This window comes from Fragaria vesca, linkage group LG1, assembly GCF_000184155.1.
Source record: "Fragaria vesca subsp. vesca linkage group LG1, FraVesHawaii_1.0, whole genome shotgun sequence".
Taxonomy (NCBI): Eukaryota; Viridiplantae; Streptophyta; class Magnoliopsida; order Rosales; family Rosaceae; genus Fragaria; species Fragaria vesca.
Window position 1 is genome coordinate 21454511 of NC_020491.1, and position 16955 is coordinate 21471465.

General features: G+C 37.2%; 2 non-coding genes across 3 annotated transcripts; both read right to left on the bottom strand.

Moving 5' to 3' along the window:
- Nucleotides 1-234: 234 nt before the first annotated feature.
- LOC101311040 lies at nt 235-2843 on the bottom strand. The gene is made up of 3 exons (XR_183807.1): nt 2814-2843; nt 1898-2362; nt 235-1611 (listed from the first exon to the last, which is right to left on the bottom strand). It is a non-coding gene; the product is annotated as an uncharacterized LOC101311040 (transcript).
- A 1159-nt stretch (nt 2844-4002) lies between these two features.
- Nucleotides 4003-5410, bottom strand: LOC101310552. Of its 2 annotated transcripts, none has more exons than XR_183805.1 (2): nt 5298-5410; nt 4003-5214 (listed from the first exon to the last, which is right to left on the bottom strand). It is a non-coding gene; the product is annotated as an uncharacterized LOC101310552 (transcript). The 2 variants fall into 2 exon arrangements; XR_183804.1 differs by having other exon boundaries at nt 4003-5209; nt 5298-5319.
- Between the last annotated feature and the right edge of the window lie 11545 nt (nt 5411-16955).

The following is a 16955-nucleotide window of genomic DNA, read 5'->3' on the forward strand; positions in this document are numbered from 1 at the left end:
TTATTTTTATTAATTTTTTTTGGACTAATCAGGTATTACAAACCGACCTCCTTAAAAAAATTTCGTCAAAATTTAAAATAATTAACAAGGGCAGTAAGACTATATTGCTCAAGAAGAGCAATGAAAATAATATACCAAAGTGTAAAGCATAAATCTTGGTGGGTCTAAAGATGTTTTGGGTAAACAAGATTAGAGTGTGGTGATGCATGATAGTAGTAATCAAGTCCCGACATATGAGACCTAACACAATCTATGACATATACTTTGGAAGTTTGATCTGGTATTGTCAGTGTAATCCAGATTTAAGCATTTGTTCATTTGCCTAATTAGTCAATCCTTTGTGACTAAAATTACCACATTGCACAAAAATGTAATAATGCCATTCATACTCTGGTTCCTTTTATTCTTACCGCTTTCTGACATGAATGGTCAGATTTAATTAGAAAATTTGGAGAATCCTCATAATAAAAGCAATGTGGATCATCAAATTAACACTGAAGGCATAGATTATCCTTTTGCAACATTCATCCACCATTAGTTCACTCTATTCCTTAGAAACTCGTTAAACATCAAAATCATCAAAATCTTTGTTTTCACTTATTGATTCATCACCGTATATGTCTATCAAACCTGAGCAACTTTCCAGCACCTGCTCAGTGACTTGAGCAAACTGAATTGAAAACCATGCATATGTAAGACAGCTAGACCGTACCTAGTCTTTTTTTTGGACGAATACCGTACCTAGTCTTAGCATCCATAGTTCCACTGAGAACTGACCATATTCATGGTCTTACCAATCAAATAGACCATTGTCACAAATTTTAGTTTCATTTCTTTCCATTCTTCTTTTTCTTCGTTAGGTGTCCTTTTTGGGTTTAATTTCTAGATTTCATCAAGAACACGTTACAAAAAAAAAAATAACACTTGCATAAAACCGTAATGACAATACCTGCACATGTGGAAATCCACTGCACACATCAATAATTCACCGCACACATTGGTAATCCCCGGCTCTCAGCCGTAAATCTCCGCAACAGATCTCCCACATACAGCGATATCATCGGTACTCAGCCGTAAATCTCCGTACGCAACAGATCTCCCACATACAGCCATATCATCGGTACTCAGCCGTAAATCTCCGTACGCAACAGTAAACTCCACACTCGGTGGTAACCCTGCACTCTAACAGTAAAACCCGGCACTTGGCCGTAAACCCCACACTTGGTGGTAAACCCCGCAATCCGCGGTAAAACCCGGCACTAGGCCGTAAACCCCGCTCACAGCGGTAATCCGCCGCACACCGCGGCATCCTGATTGGGTTCTGGGCTTTTCACCCTAGGAAGGCACAATCCCTACTTAATTATCCGCTCATACACCACGAGCCCCAATCAGATTTAGGGCCTTTCACCCAAGGGAGACACAATCCCTACTTGCTTATCCCTACACCCCACGTCAAGCGTAGTAATCCCCGCATTAAGCGGTAAGAGAATTCACCTAAAAAGCACCTGTCACTCCCTCTCTTGGTTGCTTGCAGCAACACTTCAAAGAGAAGCTCTTTCCCTTCAACTTTCTGTAATTTAATGAAGCTGAACCTGCAAAAACCAATGGCTTCTGCAAACAACTCAAAAGAATTAGTGGCCTACTTGAATAGCAATCAAGCAAGGTGGTCCAACTATAAAAGTTCACTTTCACTCATATATCAGTCAATAAAAGAAGGTTCGAAAATTCTCAGAAGTTCCACAATGTAATAGAGTCTGCAAGATGAACTGAATACTTATCAACACATTTTGAAGTAAGTTACGCACTTATACCAGTTATACACAAACAATTTAATTTAGTCCAGCAGTTTGAAGACATATCAATCTGTAAAAATAAGCTGAAATGATAACAATAGTACCTGGTCAAGCCTGGCAGTAGAGGCCGATAGATCTTCCCTCGGCTTTGTTGCCGATATGTAATTACACATATTCCAGTATTAATCGCCTCTAGCTTCCTTGCCTCTATAGACGAAACTCTGCCCTTTGTGTGTCTAGTAACCAGAGGTCCTGAGCTTACTTGTAGTTCAGAGGTTATTATGTTCCTCGGTCCAACCCAATAAACAAAACTGGGAGCAGAAATTCATGGATCCTCTTCTTGGCTTCGATCCTTTTCTTGGTTTTGCTCGGTATGCATATGCGATTACATACATATTACATATACAGATATCCAACAATATATAGTTATATATACATTACGTATACAGATCCCCAGCAAACATATTTACACAAATAATGAAGTAACTATGAAGAGAAGAAAAACAGACAATTTCAAAATCACGTATGAATCCTGGATTCCTGGTTAATCTCCATGAAGAGTTGTACTTCTGCAAAACTTCAATAATTAGTGACCCGGTAAAAAAACACATAATTCTCCGGATTAACAGTAGACATATGGAATTACGAGTCCATAAGATTTCATATCAATAGGAGTCATCAAATCCTACTGAAAATTCAAACACAACCCAGTTGCCCTATGCTACATAAAAATACATTAACAACCCACAGTTTACAAAATCTTATGATAAATAAGGGTTTAGCTATCTTTAACCAAATCACAAAGCTTAAGAAGACTAAACAAATTTGACAACTCATCTAAAGTAACAGACTATCAGTATAGGCATCTGATATTGCCAGAAGAACATCCTTTACAGTAACCCAAATAGCACTTGGAGTTATAGCACCTCAATTGTGATTTCTTAAAATATATAAAATTCTTAAATAATGTATGAATATTCCTTCTAATTCAAGACAACAACTTTAGAGGAGACTACTTACCCACATATCGCACCATTGGATGTGCTGCACATAACTTATGAACATAGATCTTTAAATTTTCAATGCAATGGTATCCTGACCATCACACTCACTCTCGAAATCAAGGAAGAACAAATACTAAAAGCCCCATATCAGTCATTTCAGTTTATAACAACTTGAAAAGAACCATAAGTATACTCCAAAACACTTCAAGAAGACAATGGTTCATACACTTTGAGCTTTCAAATTCTGACGTCCCAAATTTTTGATTCATTCCTCATGCTGCCTTGAAACTGAACATCTAAGTCATAACAAAGATAATATTTCAAATCAAAAGTCACCAGAGCAATTTGCATTCACCACAACATTAAACTCGGTACTTCATACTACCTGGGTAACCATTATTATGATACTCATAATCAAAAACAAGAAAACCCAATGACCGAAAGACATCAAAGCAAATCAGAAAACATAATCCTCAGCATCCCAAACACCAGATACGATTACAAAAGATCAATCATAATCAAACACTTAGCTAAAAGTCATTCATAGCGATCAATATGAAGCTGTTAAAACTTAAGATTATGGGAAATACAACCACGTAGAATCATATATCTCCCCCACAGCTTATCCCTAGCAATCATATCTCTGCTCTGACCCAGATTAATTCAAGAATATAGTTCCCAAAATTCACTAATTTATTCAAAACTCGATTCAATTTAGAACTAACAATACCTGACATAAATCCTGACATGAGAACCAAGTTTGAAGTCTCTCACCACAGGTACAACCAATCAGAGTCGGAACACCCATCAATTGTGTTATCAAAATTGTGGCAGCACCGTAGTAAAAGGAGGAATTGGATGAGATCTTCCCGTCCATCTCGTGGCTTGACAAAGACATCGATTAGGGGTTTAGAAGCTTTGAAGCTTCTCGAGCCCCTGTATAGTTGAGACTGAGAGAAGAAATCATCGGTCTCAATCGCGTGTCACAGCGTCAGTGGAGCACCGTGTCATTTCTCTCCAACCTTCTCCCTACAAATATCCCCAAAGGTCGGTGGAAGAAAAATCCAGAAAGTCGGTAAGAGAAAATCAAGGAGGTCAAGGTTGTCTAGAGAGATCTTCTCCCTCTTTTTCTTGTATCTTCTCGACCCATCCTCCTTCTTCTTCTATAAATATATATATATATATATATATATATTTGTCATTATTTTTTATTTTTATTAATTTTTTTTGGACTAATCAGGTATTACAAACCCACTTCCTTAAAAAAAAATTTGTCCTCGAAATTTAAAAAAAATTAGCAAGTGCAGTAAGACTATATTGCTCAAGAAGAGCAATGAAAATAATACACCAAAGTGTAAAGCATAAATCTTGGTGGGTCTAAAGATGTTTTGGGTAAACAAGATTAGAGTATGTGGTGATGCATGATAGTAGTAATCAAGTCTCAGACATATGAGACCTAACACAATCTATAACATATACTTTCGAAGTTTGCTCTGGTATTGTCAGTGTAATCCAGATTTAAGTATTTGCTCATTTGCCTAATTAGTCAATCCTTTGTGACTAAAATCACCACATTGCACCAAAATGTAAGAATGCCATTCATACTCTGGTTCCTTTTATTCTTACCGCTTTCTGACATGAATGGTCAGATTTAATTAGAAAACTTGGAGAATCCTGATAATAAAAGCACAATGTGGATCATCAAGTTAACACTGAAGGTATAGATTATCCTTTTGCAATATTCATCAACCATAAGCCCTTTCAAACAGTAAACCGATTTACAATTTGATCAATTTAAAATATCCATTAGTTCACTCTATTCCTCAGAAACTCGTTAAGCATCAAAATCTTTGTTTTCACTTATTGATTCATCACCGTATATGTCTATCAAACCTGAGTAACTTTCCAGCAACTGCTCAATGACTTGACCAAAAACCAAACCTTAGTAACTTTCCAGCAACTGCTCAGTGACTTGAGCAAACTAAATTGAAAACCATGTATCTGTAAGACAGCTAGACCGTACCTAGTCTTTTTTTTGGACGAATACCGTACCTAGTCTTAGCATCCATAGTTCCACTGAGAACTGACCATATTCATGGTCTTACCAATCAAATAGACCATTGTCACAAATTTTAGTTTCATTTCTTTCCATTCTTCTTTTTCCTGGTTAGGTGTCCTTTTTGGGTTTAATTTCTAGATTTCATCAAGAACACGTTACAAAAAAAAAATAACACTTGCACAAAACCGTAATGACAATACCTGCACATGTGGAAATCCACTGCTCACATCAATAATTCACTGCACACATTGGTAATCCCCGGCTCTCAGCCGTAAATCTCCGTACGCAACAGAACTCCCACATACAGCGATATCATCGGTACTCAGCCGTAAACCCCACACTCGGTGGTCACCCTGCACTGTAACAGTAATTATCATATCTGCTACCTACCGAATTCAAATACCCTATTAAACTCTAGCAGATACATATATAAGAGCTCACCGCCAAGACCAGTCTACAATTGTTGGACCTCCCAATCAGATGCCCCTCGTCCCTCTTCTCTCTGTCTTGATAAAGGGTCTTAAGATAAATAAGCCTCAGAAGCCTTCCTCTTCTCTCGGGTTGAGGATGCTCGATCCTTCCCGAAAGGATCGCCCTTGATCCAATCCCCTTCCACTCTTATCTCGGGAGAGGGCTGATGTCGGTTTTGACACCGACCTTTCTAGACCTCTCTTCTCTTTTCTATTTTGTACATTATTTATATTAATAATATCTATTTTATTACAAAAAAAAAATGTATTTTTTGTCTCATATATACTCATATGATGTCACCAATGATCATATTCATCAAGTTGATACAAAAGCTATATGTGGCATAATTGAACACTAATTCCACATATGGTTACTCAAATTGCTATTAACTTTATAGCTAAAATACGGGTTATCACGATATTTAAATAAACTTTCATAATCTCAAAACTTTGGAAAGTCCCGATAAATAGTTCTTCTTATGAATACAGGAACTTCTCATAAACCATCATAAATACTGACTTTACCTTGTCACAAAAAATTCGAATAACATTTTGAGCATTCTTATTATTCATCGATTTCGAAAATATTTCTTGCCAACCATCATTTATAACGTGTCGATATGAATTTGACCGAATCCTCAAATTTTTTGTGTTCATATATATATATATAATTTAGTTTCTACATTTTCAGAGTATCACAGTTTTGCATAACCATTCCTAGGAGAGCCAATGTATTTTCCTTTCTTCCCCTATATCACCCCACCAAAACTTAGCAAGAGAAGAGTGCATAGCCGAGCAAAGGTGCTTTGGTAGTTCAAAACAACTCATCACATAATTGGGAATGGCTTGCAAGACAATTTTGATTAGGACTTCCTTTCCCGCTACACTAAGGGTCTTATCCCTCCACTCTTTCATGTGTTTGTCGATTTTCTCCTTCACATAGCAGAATGCTTCTTCTTTTGAATGATTAATCTCGGTTGGGAGACCAAGATATTTATCATGGCTTTGCCACTCGTTTAACCCGCCACTACGCCAATTTCGCAATCATACGACAGGTATCAGATGACAGAAGTCGTTTTTACTGTCGTCTGATTAAATTTTACGACAGACATTTAAAATTCTGTCGTCTGAATGTAGCAACCCGCAGACAGTTAAAACTAGCGTGTTCATGAGACGACAACCATTTGTCGTCTTAAAAACAAGAGAAATTTTACAATTGATATGAATATTTTAAGACGACAGAAGAGTATCGTCTCTTTAAAACAAAAAAAATTTGTCTGGCGGTGGTTTTTACTTAAATCAACTATCTATTCTCTTTTTTTGGTTTGAACTCAATTGTCATTCTCTCTCCCCGACAACTCTCATTCTCAACAAAGAGAAAACTGAAAACCCAGCGCCCTCAACCAGATCTGTCCTTGAGCGAACTAAAATCTCATTGCTTCAGTCCCTTGAACCAAAAGAACCTCATCCCCACGAAGAACCCATTTCGATCTCCCACCCTCGATCCATTGGCCAGCCACAAAATTAGGGTTTGACAAAAGACGAACTTCAGTGCGCACATAGATTTTGGGTTCCCTGTTGTCTCTGCCGGTAAGCTCTTTGACTCATTATAAGCTGATTTAGTGTTTGCTTGGATTGGGTTTGGGAAATTAGGGTTCAAATATAGAATTTTCTTTGAAATTTGCTTTTGCTGGGTTTTGTTCATATTAGGGATGCGAGGTTTGTGTGTGTAACATCCTAAATTTTGAAATTTTTCAAAATTAATTTTTTTCTTCTTCTTAGAAATAGAAAGTAGAGGTCACCATGAGTTCGCCGTATTTTTTTGTGAATTTTTCGAGTTCTCGAGCTATTTTTAACGATTTTTCGAAGTTTCATCTAAATTTACCAAAATGGTGACGTGGCACATCATTATTGGTCATTTCTTTACTTAGCCCCCAAGTTGCAGCACACCCATGTGTGGCTATTGAGCTAATTTTCTTTGTTGGTTGTCACGTGGCAGATGATGAGGAAGTTGATGAATCATGGAATGACATGTGTCCATTAGGTGTTGTATTATTAGAAGAGTGAAGGACCTGCTTTTGGCCCATTGATTTGAACCGACTTTTTATGTCGCCTTATTGTGCCTATAAATAGCTGACCCTATTCAGCTTTCTTGCCATAATTTTGAGAGACTCTCTCTAGTTGTTTCTCTTTCTAGAGTTACGACTAAACTTCGGCGGATCATAACTTTTGATCCGTAACTCCGATTTTGAATTCGCGAAGGGCTACGAGTTCATATCAATGTCCTTTTTCTATCCTAGAAGTTTGGGCTGGATCCAACAGTGATTCTAGATGGCTCGTTTTAGGTGGCTCGGTTTACGATTGGTATTCGTGGTGGGGTTTCGATGCTATCGAGGTGAGTGGATTTGTGTAATATGTTTCAGATATTCTTATTTGCTATTAAAATAGTCAAAAACCATGATTTGATCTGTTTACGAAATATCTCTCTGTTTTCGAGTAAAACATGTCGATTTACGAAATATGTGGAGTTTATATATATTTATGTGTTGGATCGATTGTTTGACTAGTCATGGAACATGTGAACTTCTTGATTGGTTACACCAAAGTAAGGATGTGACATACGGAGGTATAGGACTTGAAGATCATTAGGTTCCCGTGGGGATCACTAAATTGAAGGATATCCAATAAGAAGGGATTGTGCGATGTGATGAATTGTGTGAAGTGATGTGTATACGATATACGTATTTTGTAGCGTGTGTAAAATGACATGGCTTTGCGAGCATATTACATTGGTCTACTCACTGAGCGCGTGGTTATGCTCACCCACCCATATCTGATATTTTTTGCAGAAAAGTACTTAGGTTGTACCGAGCTGGGAAAATGGTAGACGACAAGCCTAGAGTGAAGAGCCTAGAAGATAGTATTTTATTTACATTCCGCTTTGTAACACTCATTCATGCCTCGGGAACGGCGTCCGGTGCCTAAAACCCGCCGGAGCCGGGACCGGGGTGTGACAGAATGGTATCAGAGCAAACCAGGGATTAGAACCCCAGGATCGGTGGTAGATTAGGATTCTAGCGTCTTAGTGTAGAGCCATAAGTGTTTTTGGTTTTTGAAGGTGTGTTGAATTTCGGGGACGAAATTCTGTTTAGAAGGGTAGATTGTAACATGCCGAATTTTGAAATTTCTCAAAATTGATTTTTTTTTTCTTATTAGAAATAGAAAGTAGAGGTCACCATAAGTTCGCCATATATTTTGGTGAATTTTTCGATTCCCGAACTATTTTTAACGATTTTTCGAAGTTTCATCTAAATTTACCGAAATGGTGACATGGCACATCATTATTGGTCATTTCTTTACTTAGCCCCCAAGTTGCAGCACACCCACGTGTGGCTATTGGGCTGATTTTCTTTGTTGGTTGTTACATGGCAGATGATGAGGAAGTTGATGAGTCATGGAATGACATGTGTCCATTAGGTGTTGTATTATTAGAAGAGTGAAGGACCTGCTTTTGGCCCATTGATTTGAACCGAATTTTTATGTCTGCTTATTGTGCCTATAAATAGCTGACCCTGTTCAGCTTTCTTGCCATAATTTTGAGACTCTCTCTCTAGTTGTTTCTCTTTCTAGAGTTACGACTAAACTTCGGTGGATCATAACTTTTGATTCGTAACTCCGATTCTGAATCCGCGAAGGGCTACGATTTCATATCGATGTCCTCTTTCTATCCTAGAAGTTTGGGCTAGATCCAACGGTGATTCTAGATGGCTCGTTTTAGGTGGTTCGGTTTACGATCGGTATTCGTGGTGGGGTTTCGATGCTATCGAGGTGAGTGGATTTGTGTAATATGTTTCAAATATTCTTATTTGCTATTAAAATAGTCAAAAATCATGATTTGATCTATTTACAAAATATCTCTCTGTTTTCGAGTAAAGCATGTCGATTTGCGAAATATGTGGAGTTTATATATATTTTTGTGTTGGATCCATTGTTTGACTAGTCATGGAACATGTGAACTTCTTGATTGGTTATGCCGAAGTAAGGATGTGACACACAGAGGTATAGGACTTGAAGGTCATTAGGTTCCCGTGGGGATCACTAAATTGAAGGATATCCAATAAGAAGGGATTGTGCGATGTGATGAATTGTGTGAAGTGATGTGTATACGATATACGTATTTTGTAGCATGTGTAAAATGACATGGCTTTGCGAGCATATTACATTGGTCTACTCACTGAGCGCGTGGTTATGCTCACCCATCCAAATCTGATATTTTTTGCAGAAAAATACTTAGGTTGTATCGAGTCGGGAAAATGGTAGACGACATGCCTAGAGTGAAGAGCCTAGAAGATAAAATTTTATTTACATTCCGCTTTGTAACACTCGTTCATGCCTCGAGAACGGCGTCCGGTACCTAAAACCCGCCGGAGCCGGGACCGGGGTGTGACAGTGTGGTAGGTTATGTTCACAATGAGTATTGGGTTTAGTGGGTTGTGTTCATATTAAAGGAGTCGAGGACGAAATTGAGAAGGGTTGGTACTTCGTCTTGGGATGTTTGTCGAATGTTGATCTTATGCACACCAGATGTTTGTTAAATTGCCTCACTGGGCTACATTGCATGTTCTCAATTTTTTTTTTGTAGTAATGTGTAGAGCTGCAGTGAGGGATTATGAATAATGGATTATGTATTCTAGTTTCATAGATTTTGTGTGATTACGTTGGGGTTTTGACTTAATATCTAATTTGTGATGTTAACAAATGGTCGATGTTTTTTATGTGGGAAATTTCAGGGACTCGAGAACAGTCCTTGACCAGAAAGTGAGCAAGAGCAAGGTGATGGTGTAATGGTTGTCATTGGATCATAATGTGGGTATACAGATGTTAAAATAATGGATTGCAGGTAAAAACTTGTTTTGCCTCCTCTAACTCTTTTATAAGCACTCATCTGTTGCATTTTTAACTTTTGTGTTGGAGGATTTGAGAAGAAGCAATCAGCTTAGGATTATTTCTTCTTTCCATAGTAAGTGCAGGTAATCATTTATCTCTTTTTGAATTGCAGGTATAAAATTTGTAGAAGTTAAGATCTACATTGGCACATAGCTATATGTACACTTATCTATGCATTGTAAACTTCTAGATGTATTTAGGTACATGATGCAAATCTATGCAAATTATATTAGTTCCATCAGGCTTTATGGTTTTATGTAATAGATAAATTTGACTAGAACAAGACTTCTACTAACCAGACTCATAATTAATAATTTATGTGAGTTCATTCTCTCTTTCATTGTTATTCTGTTGCTCTGAGTTTATACCTGTACAGATGCTCATATATATGCATGTTTTAAACGTTATGTTTTTCATTTCATCAATTAGGTTTATTGTATTGGTTTTTGATCAAGGAAACTATGTGTGTGCTTGTAAAGTAAATTACCATTCGAGGTGTTGTTAATTGTGAATCTACCGCTCACATTCTAATCATCTTTTTCAGGTTGGTTTGTTTATAATGCCATCCCTTTATGTCTACGTACTCTACTTTTTTTTATATGAATTTATACTCATATATAGATATAGATATATAATTTCAGTTATATGTAGCACCCAAATGTTGTATAATGATTTTGTGTGCATAGTGGCTTATTCTTATATGTTCTTTACCAGGATTTGGTCTTTGTAAGTTTATGATAGTATCAGAGAGTGCGTTGGGTTGATGAGAGTTCCACTGATGGCTCCTTCAACCTAACAGAGATACCAAAAGAGGTTAACTCTTAGTCACTGTTTTTTGCCATTATTTCTATAAATGGTTAAAGAAATTTATATTCTAAGTTGCAAATCCAAGGAATCAGAGTAGCAGTAGCTACTAGCTACTAAAAGTTTATTTTTCAAGTTTGCATGTCTACTGATTTATATATGTTTGAGCTATTAATCTGTAATATAAACATGATTTTTTTTTTCTATGCACTTGCAGGAGCAATGTATGGATTACTGAAGCATTGCGGTTGCAGGTAGAAGAACAGAAGTGGCTTCATCATGAAAAACTTGTGGTATGCATTTGGAAGCCGTGCACTATTTTCATGTTTGTATATGAATGCATGTGCAACTGTTTAGATGTTTACATCTGCATTTTTTATCCATATACATGTGTACATCACTATTTGCTTGGAATATCTAAGAGGTGTGGGTTATGCTACTGAGGCATTTCATTTGCTTGGAATATCTAAGAGGTATACTATTAATTAATTCAGGCAGTTTTATATTTCATGTCACAGTGTTCTCTTCTTTTTCTTATTCATAATTTTTCATTTGTCTTTTATTTCCTGCATATAAGTATAATTTTTCTGGTGATCAACTGTGTATTAACTTGGCTATATATTGATACTTGTATGTCATTCTATAAGGTCGATTGAATAAGTGATTGGTCTGGCATATTGAAACATTAGGGATTATTCCTATATTGAATCATTTTCTGCAATTATATGACATTAAATGTCATTTCAACTCATTTCCTAAATTACTACATCATCTAAGTAGTTTCCATTTCATCTCATTTTGAAACTTATACTGTTATCCTCATTTTGTAGGTTGGAGTTTGATTTGGCTATGCAGAGCAGTGATTTGAATAGAGCTCTCCAGTGCCTACTCATAATGAGCAACATCAGGGACTTGGGGCAAGATAATTCAATTTAGGATTTGATGTGAAAGACATTCTAAGTATGACATATCACCAATGTAAGAGCTTTTGAGGTTTTATGTCACCATCCAGTGATAAGGATTGGTTTCTCAATTCAGTGATATGACTTGGTTTTTGATGTTATAACTTATTGTTGTTATAGCTTATAGGTTTCTTTAGAACAAATAACTCTTTGTAAAATTTGTTAGTGTTTGGCAGTAAGAATAAATTTGAGATTTCTGAATTATGTTGTGCTTTTGTTGAGACATTAAAATCCAATAGAATTAACATCCAGATTGAAATCAGACAATAGATGACCCTATAGACTTTGGCCCAATTTGGTATTGCGTTTTGGGAATTAAAATCACTTATAATCACCATTTTGAATAAATTTTTTGTTTGGTAAAATTTTAAAACCTGCTTATATAAAACTTTTTAGTTTAAATAACCACGATTTTAAAAATCAGGTGGGGGTTGCTTATTTAAAACTAAGTTTTTTAAAAAATTAAGTTTTTAAACCACAATACCAAACTAAGCCTTTGACGTCTCTAAATCTTTCAAACGATATTTATATGTCGTCTTAAAATAAAAAAAGATAATAGTAGATGTCGTCTTAGATAGATATCAGACGACAGACAAATGACGTTTGAATTGGTGTGAGACGACATACAGTTGATCACTTTTGAATATAAAAGTAATTTCAATGACACTTTTATGTCGTTATAATCATTGTCTAACGACAGATAATTTGAGTTTGTTGCATATTTAGACGCATACACATGACAGATGTGTTTATATCATATGTCGCATGAAGTTTATCAGACGACAGATTTTGCATGTCGTCTGAATGTTTATCAGATGACAACGCGATTACACGCAAAAAATTGATCAGACGACGGGCAACTGAAGGCAAAATTGACGTAGTGCGCAACTGTTCGATTGCTCCAATTGCTTATCAATGTGCACATTCTAGCTAAAAGAAACTCTACTCTTCTGAAAATTAACTTGTTTGCCCGAAACACGCTCATAAGAGAGCAGCAACTCTTTCACAACCCCACACTCCTCCTCATCTCCTAAAAAAATAAACGAGTCATCTGCAAACAACAAATGACTTCTTATTGGAGCATTAGGGCATATTGAAACTGACAATACCCACCTCGAATTTCACCCTGAAACCTGAGGTAAATCCTGTGGGGTCCACTTCCAAGGAAAATTTACCGAAAATTCGGCATAATTAATCTACCTAAAATGGACAACCCTTACCTGAAAAATCCAACTTACACTTCTATAAACAAACAAACCAGCCTCAACACCTGGAGCCTTCCTGCTCCCCAAGTTCAACACATCTCCCAAAAATACAACAAGTCTTAATCAACTAATAACTATCTCAAATGGTTATCAGAGCATATCTATAATGAAAGAAAAACAATGAATAAAGAATAAGCGGAAGCAGCCTCTGACTATGCCTCGACTCCATGTAGGCTCGACCTCACTTAGACTTAGCCTGCAAACTGGGCATTTAAAATCAAAGGGCCTAGGGGAAAGTAATTTAAAAACGTTAGAGCGAGTGGACAATAAATAATCAAGTAACTGATCGCAACATAACTAACCAAACTTAATTACTTTCCCATTTTCCAATAATCAAGAAATCCGTTGCATGCAAGTGTTGATAAAACTTTCATAAAAAAAATCCCAAGAAAATAGACTAGCCCCGCTAGTCAAATTAACGACAAAGATAAGTAATAACCTTCGTAAAAGAAAGTACCAGAATAACGGACTAGCCCCGCTAGTCAAAAACAACATTAAAGGTAAATAAAGACCTTTGTAAAATGAAATACCGAAAAGATGGACTAGCCCCGCTAGTCAAGACAACAAATATTAAATAAGAAGCAGCTATAGCCATACAAGTGAGCCTCTCAGGCAAAAGTACTCCCATACTCCCTACACCTTGACGTTATGACAACAAAGAGGGTGTAGGGCTTGCGTGATGTCGTCGACTACATCACATCACCCGAAGGTGGAAAGGGCTTGAGTAACCCCACTTAAAACGTAGAAGCCACATCGCCTCGAAAGGCAAAACAACATGCTAGCATTAGTAATATATTATCCGACAAGTATGGCATAAATAAAGAAACATAAATCCATGTGAGTTTCCTTGAAACTCATAACTAAAGCATAAGTACGATTCCCAACCGTACTCAAAGAATTCAAAGAGCAAAGAAATTAATTAAATTCAACGACATGTCCCACACGTTAAAATGCTCAAAGAAATAATTGAACTTAAAAGATTATCATCTTTCGAAAACTAGACAATATGCAAATCTGGATATAATCTCAAATCCGGAAATCATAAAGAATAATAAAACTCAAACACCAAATCTCTAACCCAAGCTCAAATCCATAAGTTCATTATTGAAAACATAACCAATATGCCAATCTCAAATAAATTCCATAAATCATGGCAAAGATTAATCAATGCATCAAAATCAAATAAATTCAAAGACCATTTCATAAGCCGAAATTACAATTTAAGCTTGGAAAATATAATTGGCAACTTATAAAATCATGCATGCATATTAATTAAAAACCAAAATGTCCACTCACAGAATTAGGCTTAAGCCTGATGAATTTTGAATCGCCACTAAAGTGAAGTCTCCTCGAATCCTGGCACAACAACCATGCTTAGGACCAAACTTCAATTCTGGAAAAAAAATACTTAAATTTAAACACCCAAAACTCTTCCGCTTTACCCACTACCCTTACCGGGGTTAAGTATACCGGATTCAATTATACATTTCTCCCTACCAAGATCGAATTGAGCCAATTCCTTTTGAGAGATTACTAACCTTGATGAGAGCTTCAAGATGAGCCAAAAATCCCGAGTTATGGTGGCCGGAGGAGGGAGCTCCGATGAAGGGGCAGTCGGGTCTTTAGGGGAGTTTTCCTCCCATCCGGTGGCGTCGCCGGCTCAGACCCTAGCCCAGGTAGGGAGAGGAGATGACGGGGGTCCGAACGGAGCTGGTCCAGCGGTTTATGGTGGCCGGACGGCGGCAGACGGAGGCTGGGTCTTCGGCGGGTCAAGGAGAGTTCACGGGAGAGAGAGAGAAGGAAGAGGGAGAGAGAGAGAGTGTGGGTGGGTGTTGGGCTTCTCCACATCTATCCGGTCCAACTTAAACACCAACCAAAAAATAAAACCCATTAAATTTGGCCCCCTTTTTACCAACTCAAAATTTACCCTTTTAGTTGATAACTTTTTCATGCTAACTCCGATTTTAACGTATAGTATGTCTACGAATTCGTATTAACGTCCTCTACAACCTCCTTTAAGAAATTTTCCCAAAATAATTTTATTACAAAAAATCAACTCCAGGGTCCTTAACGGTAAACGGTTACTCAACACGGTAAAATACCAAAGTAATACCAAAAGTAAATAACCGTAAAATAAAGAACCGAGGTGTGACGGAAACACCATGCAGTTGACCATTCTCTTCAGCCTTCATAATAAGTTTAGAGAGTGGGTAAGGAGAGAGCACATCCCCCTGCCTAAGCCCTCGAGATGGCACCACTCTTCCTTTCACTTCACCGTTAATCAAGAAGGAGTACGTAACAGTACTAATACATCACATAATCATATCAACCCACACTTCACCAAATCCTATCCTCCTCATAACAGCCGCAAGAAACGCCCATTCTACCTTATTGTATGCTTTACTCATATCTACCTTGAGTGCACAAAAACCGTCACCTCCTCCTCTCAATCTCTTTAGGTAATGGGATATCTCAAATTCCATGAGCGAGTTGTCAGTAATAAGCCTTCCTAGTATGAATACGCTTTGGCCGGGGGAAATTAGATTTTCCAAGAGAGGCTCCAATCTATTTGCAAGCACTTTAGAGCCAATTTTATATAGGACATTACATAAACTTATCGGTCTAAGTTGACTGTGTTGTATCCCAGATTTTCATATCAATTTCCTTGTATTATTTCTGAAATTAATGTAGGATTATTTTCTGGAAATTCTTATTCGTGTGTGAGAAGTTGAAGTTTCGGGAGTCAATTATTTTAAGGTGCTTTATTTTAAGTGGCTAAAAGTTGACTTTCTTATCCATAAGATATTTTCGAAAACTTTCTTCATGAAAGTTGTAGAGTGTAGAGTTTGACGATACTAATCCGTAGACACGTGACAAGGGTAAAACGGATGTCGTATGAAAAAGTTATAGTCAGAGGAATTTAGTTTCCGTTTTGGAAAGAGTATAAATAGAAAAAATGTGTGGGTTGTTTTTAGAAACCCTAAAATTGTAGAAAAACCCCAACTCCTTCTCTCTCCTTCCTCCCGAACCACCCGCGCACCCTCATTGTCGCCGGCACGAAACTCGGTCGTCCGGCCACCATTTTGGTTGCCACTGGTCCAGTTCGACTCGCTCGGTCTAACAAGACCCGCCCCGAAAACATACAATGAAATAGGCAAGTCTCGCGGGGTCCACTTTTAAAAGAGATTATACCGAAATTTCAGCATAACCTCGTCTAAAAATGAACAACCCAACATGTAACAAAATTAAGAACACTTCTATTATAGTCATCAACCACAACTCTTGGAGCCGTTTGCTCCCCACGACATAATCCAAGTCACCAAAACACATAAACAACCCAAGTCATGTATTCAACTTCAAAGCATAACATGAACAACCAGAGTCCAACTCCCTACTTGGGCCGTAACCCTTAGATACAACTTCAACTTAGATAAAAAATTCACATGGTCACCAGAGCAACTAAAGGAAGGAAATAAAATAACAACACATATATAGGTTAACAAGTAACCTACATTCAACAAAGCAGCGGAAAATACTATGCCTCAACTCCTACTGAAGCCAAACAGGAACTATGCAATCTAGGCATTTGAAAAAAACGAAAGGCCCAGGAAAAAACATTTAAAAACATTAGCCTGAGTGGATGAAAAATAA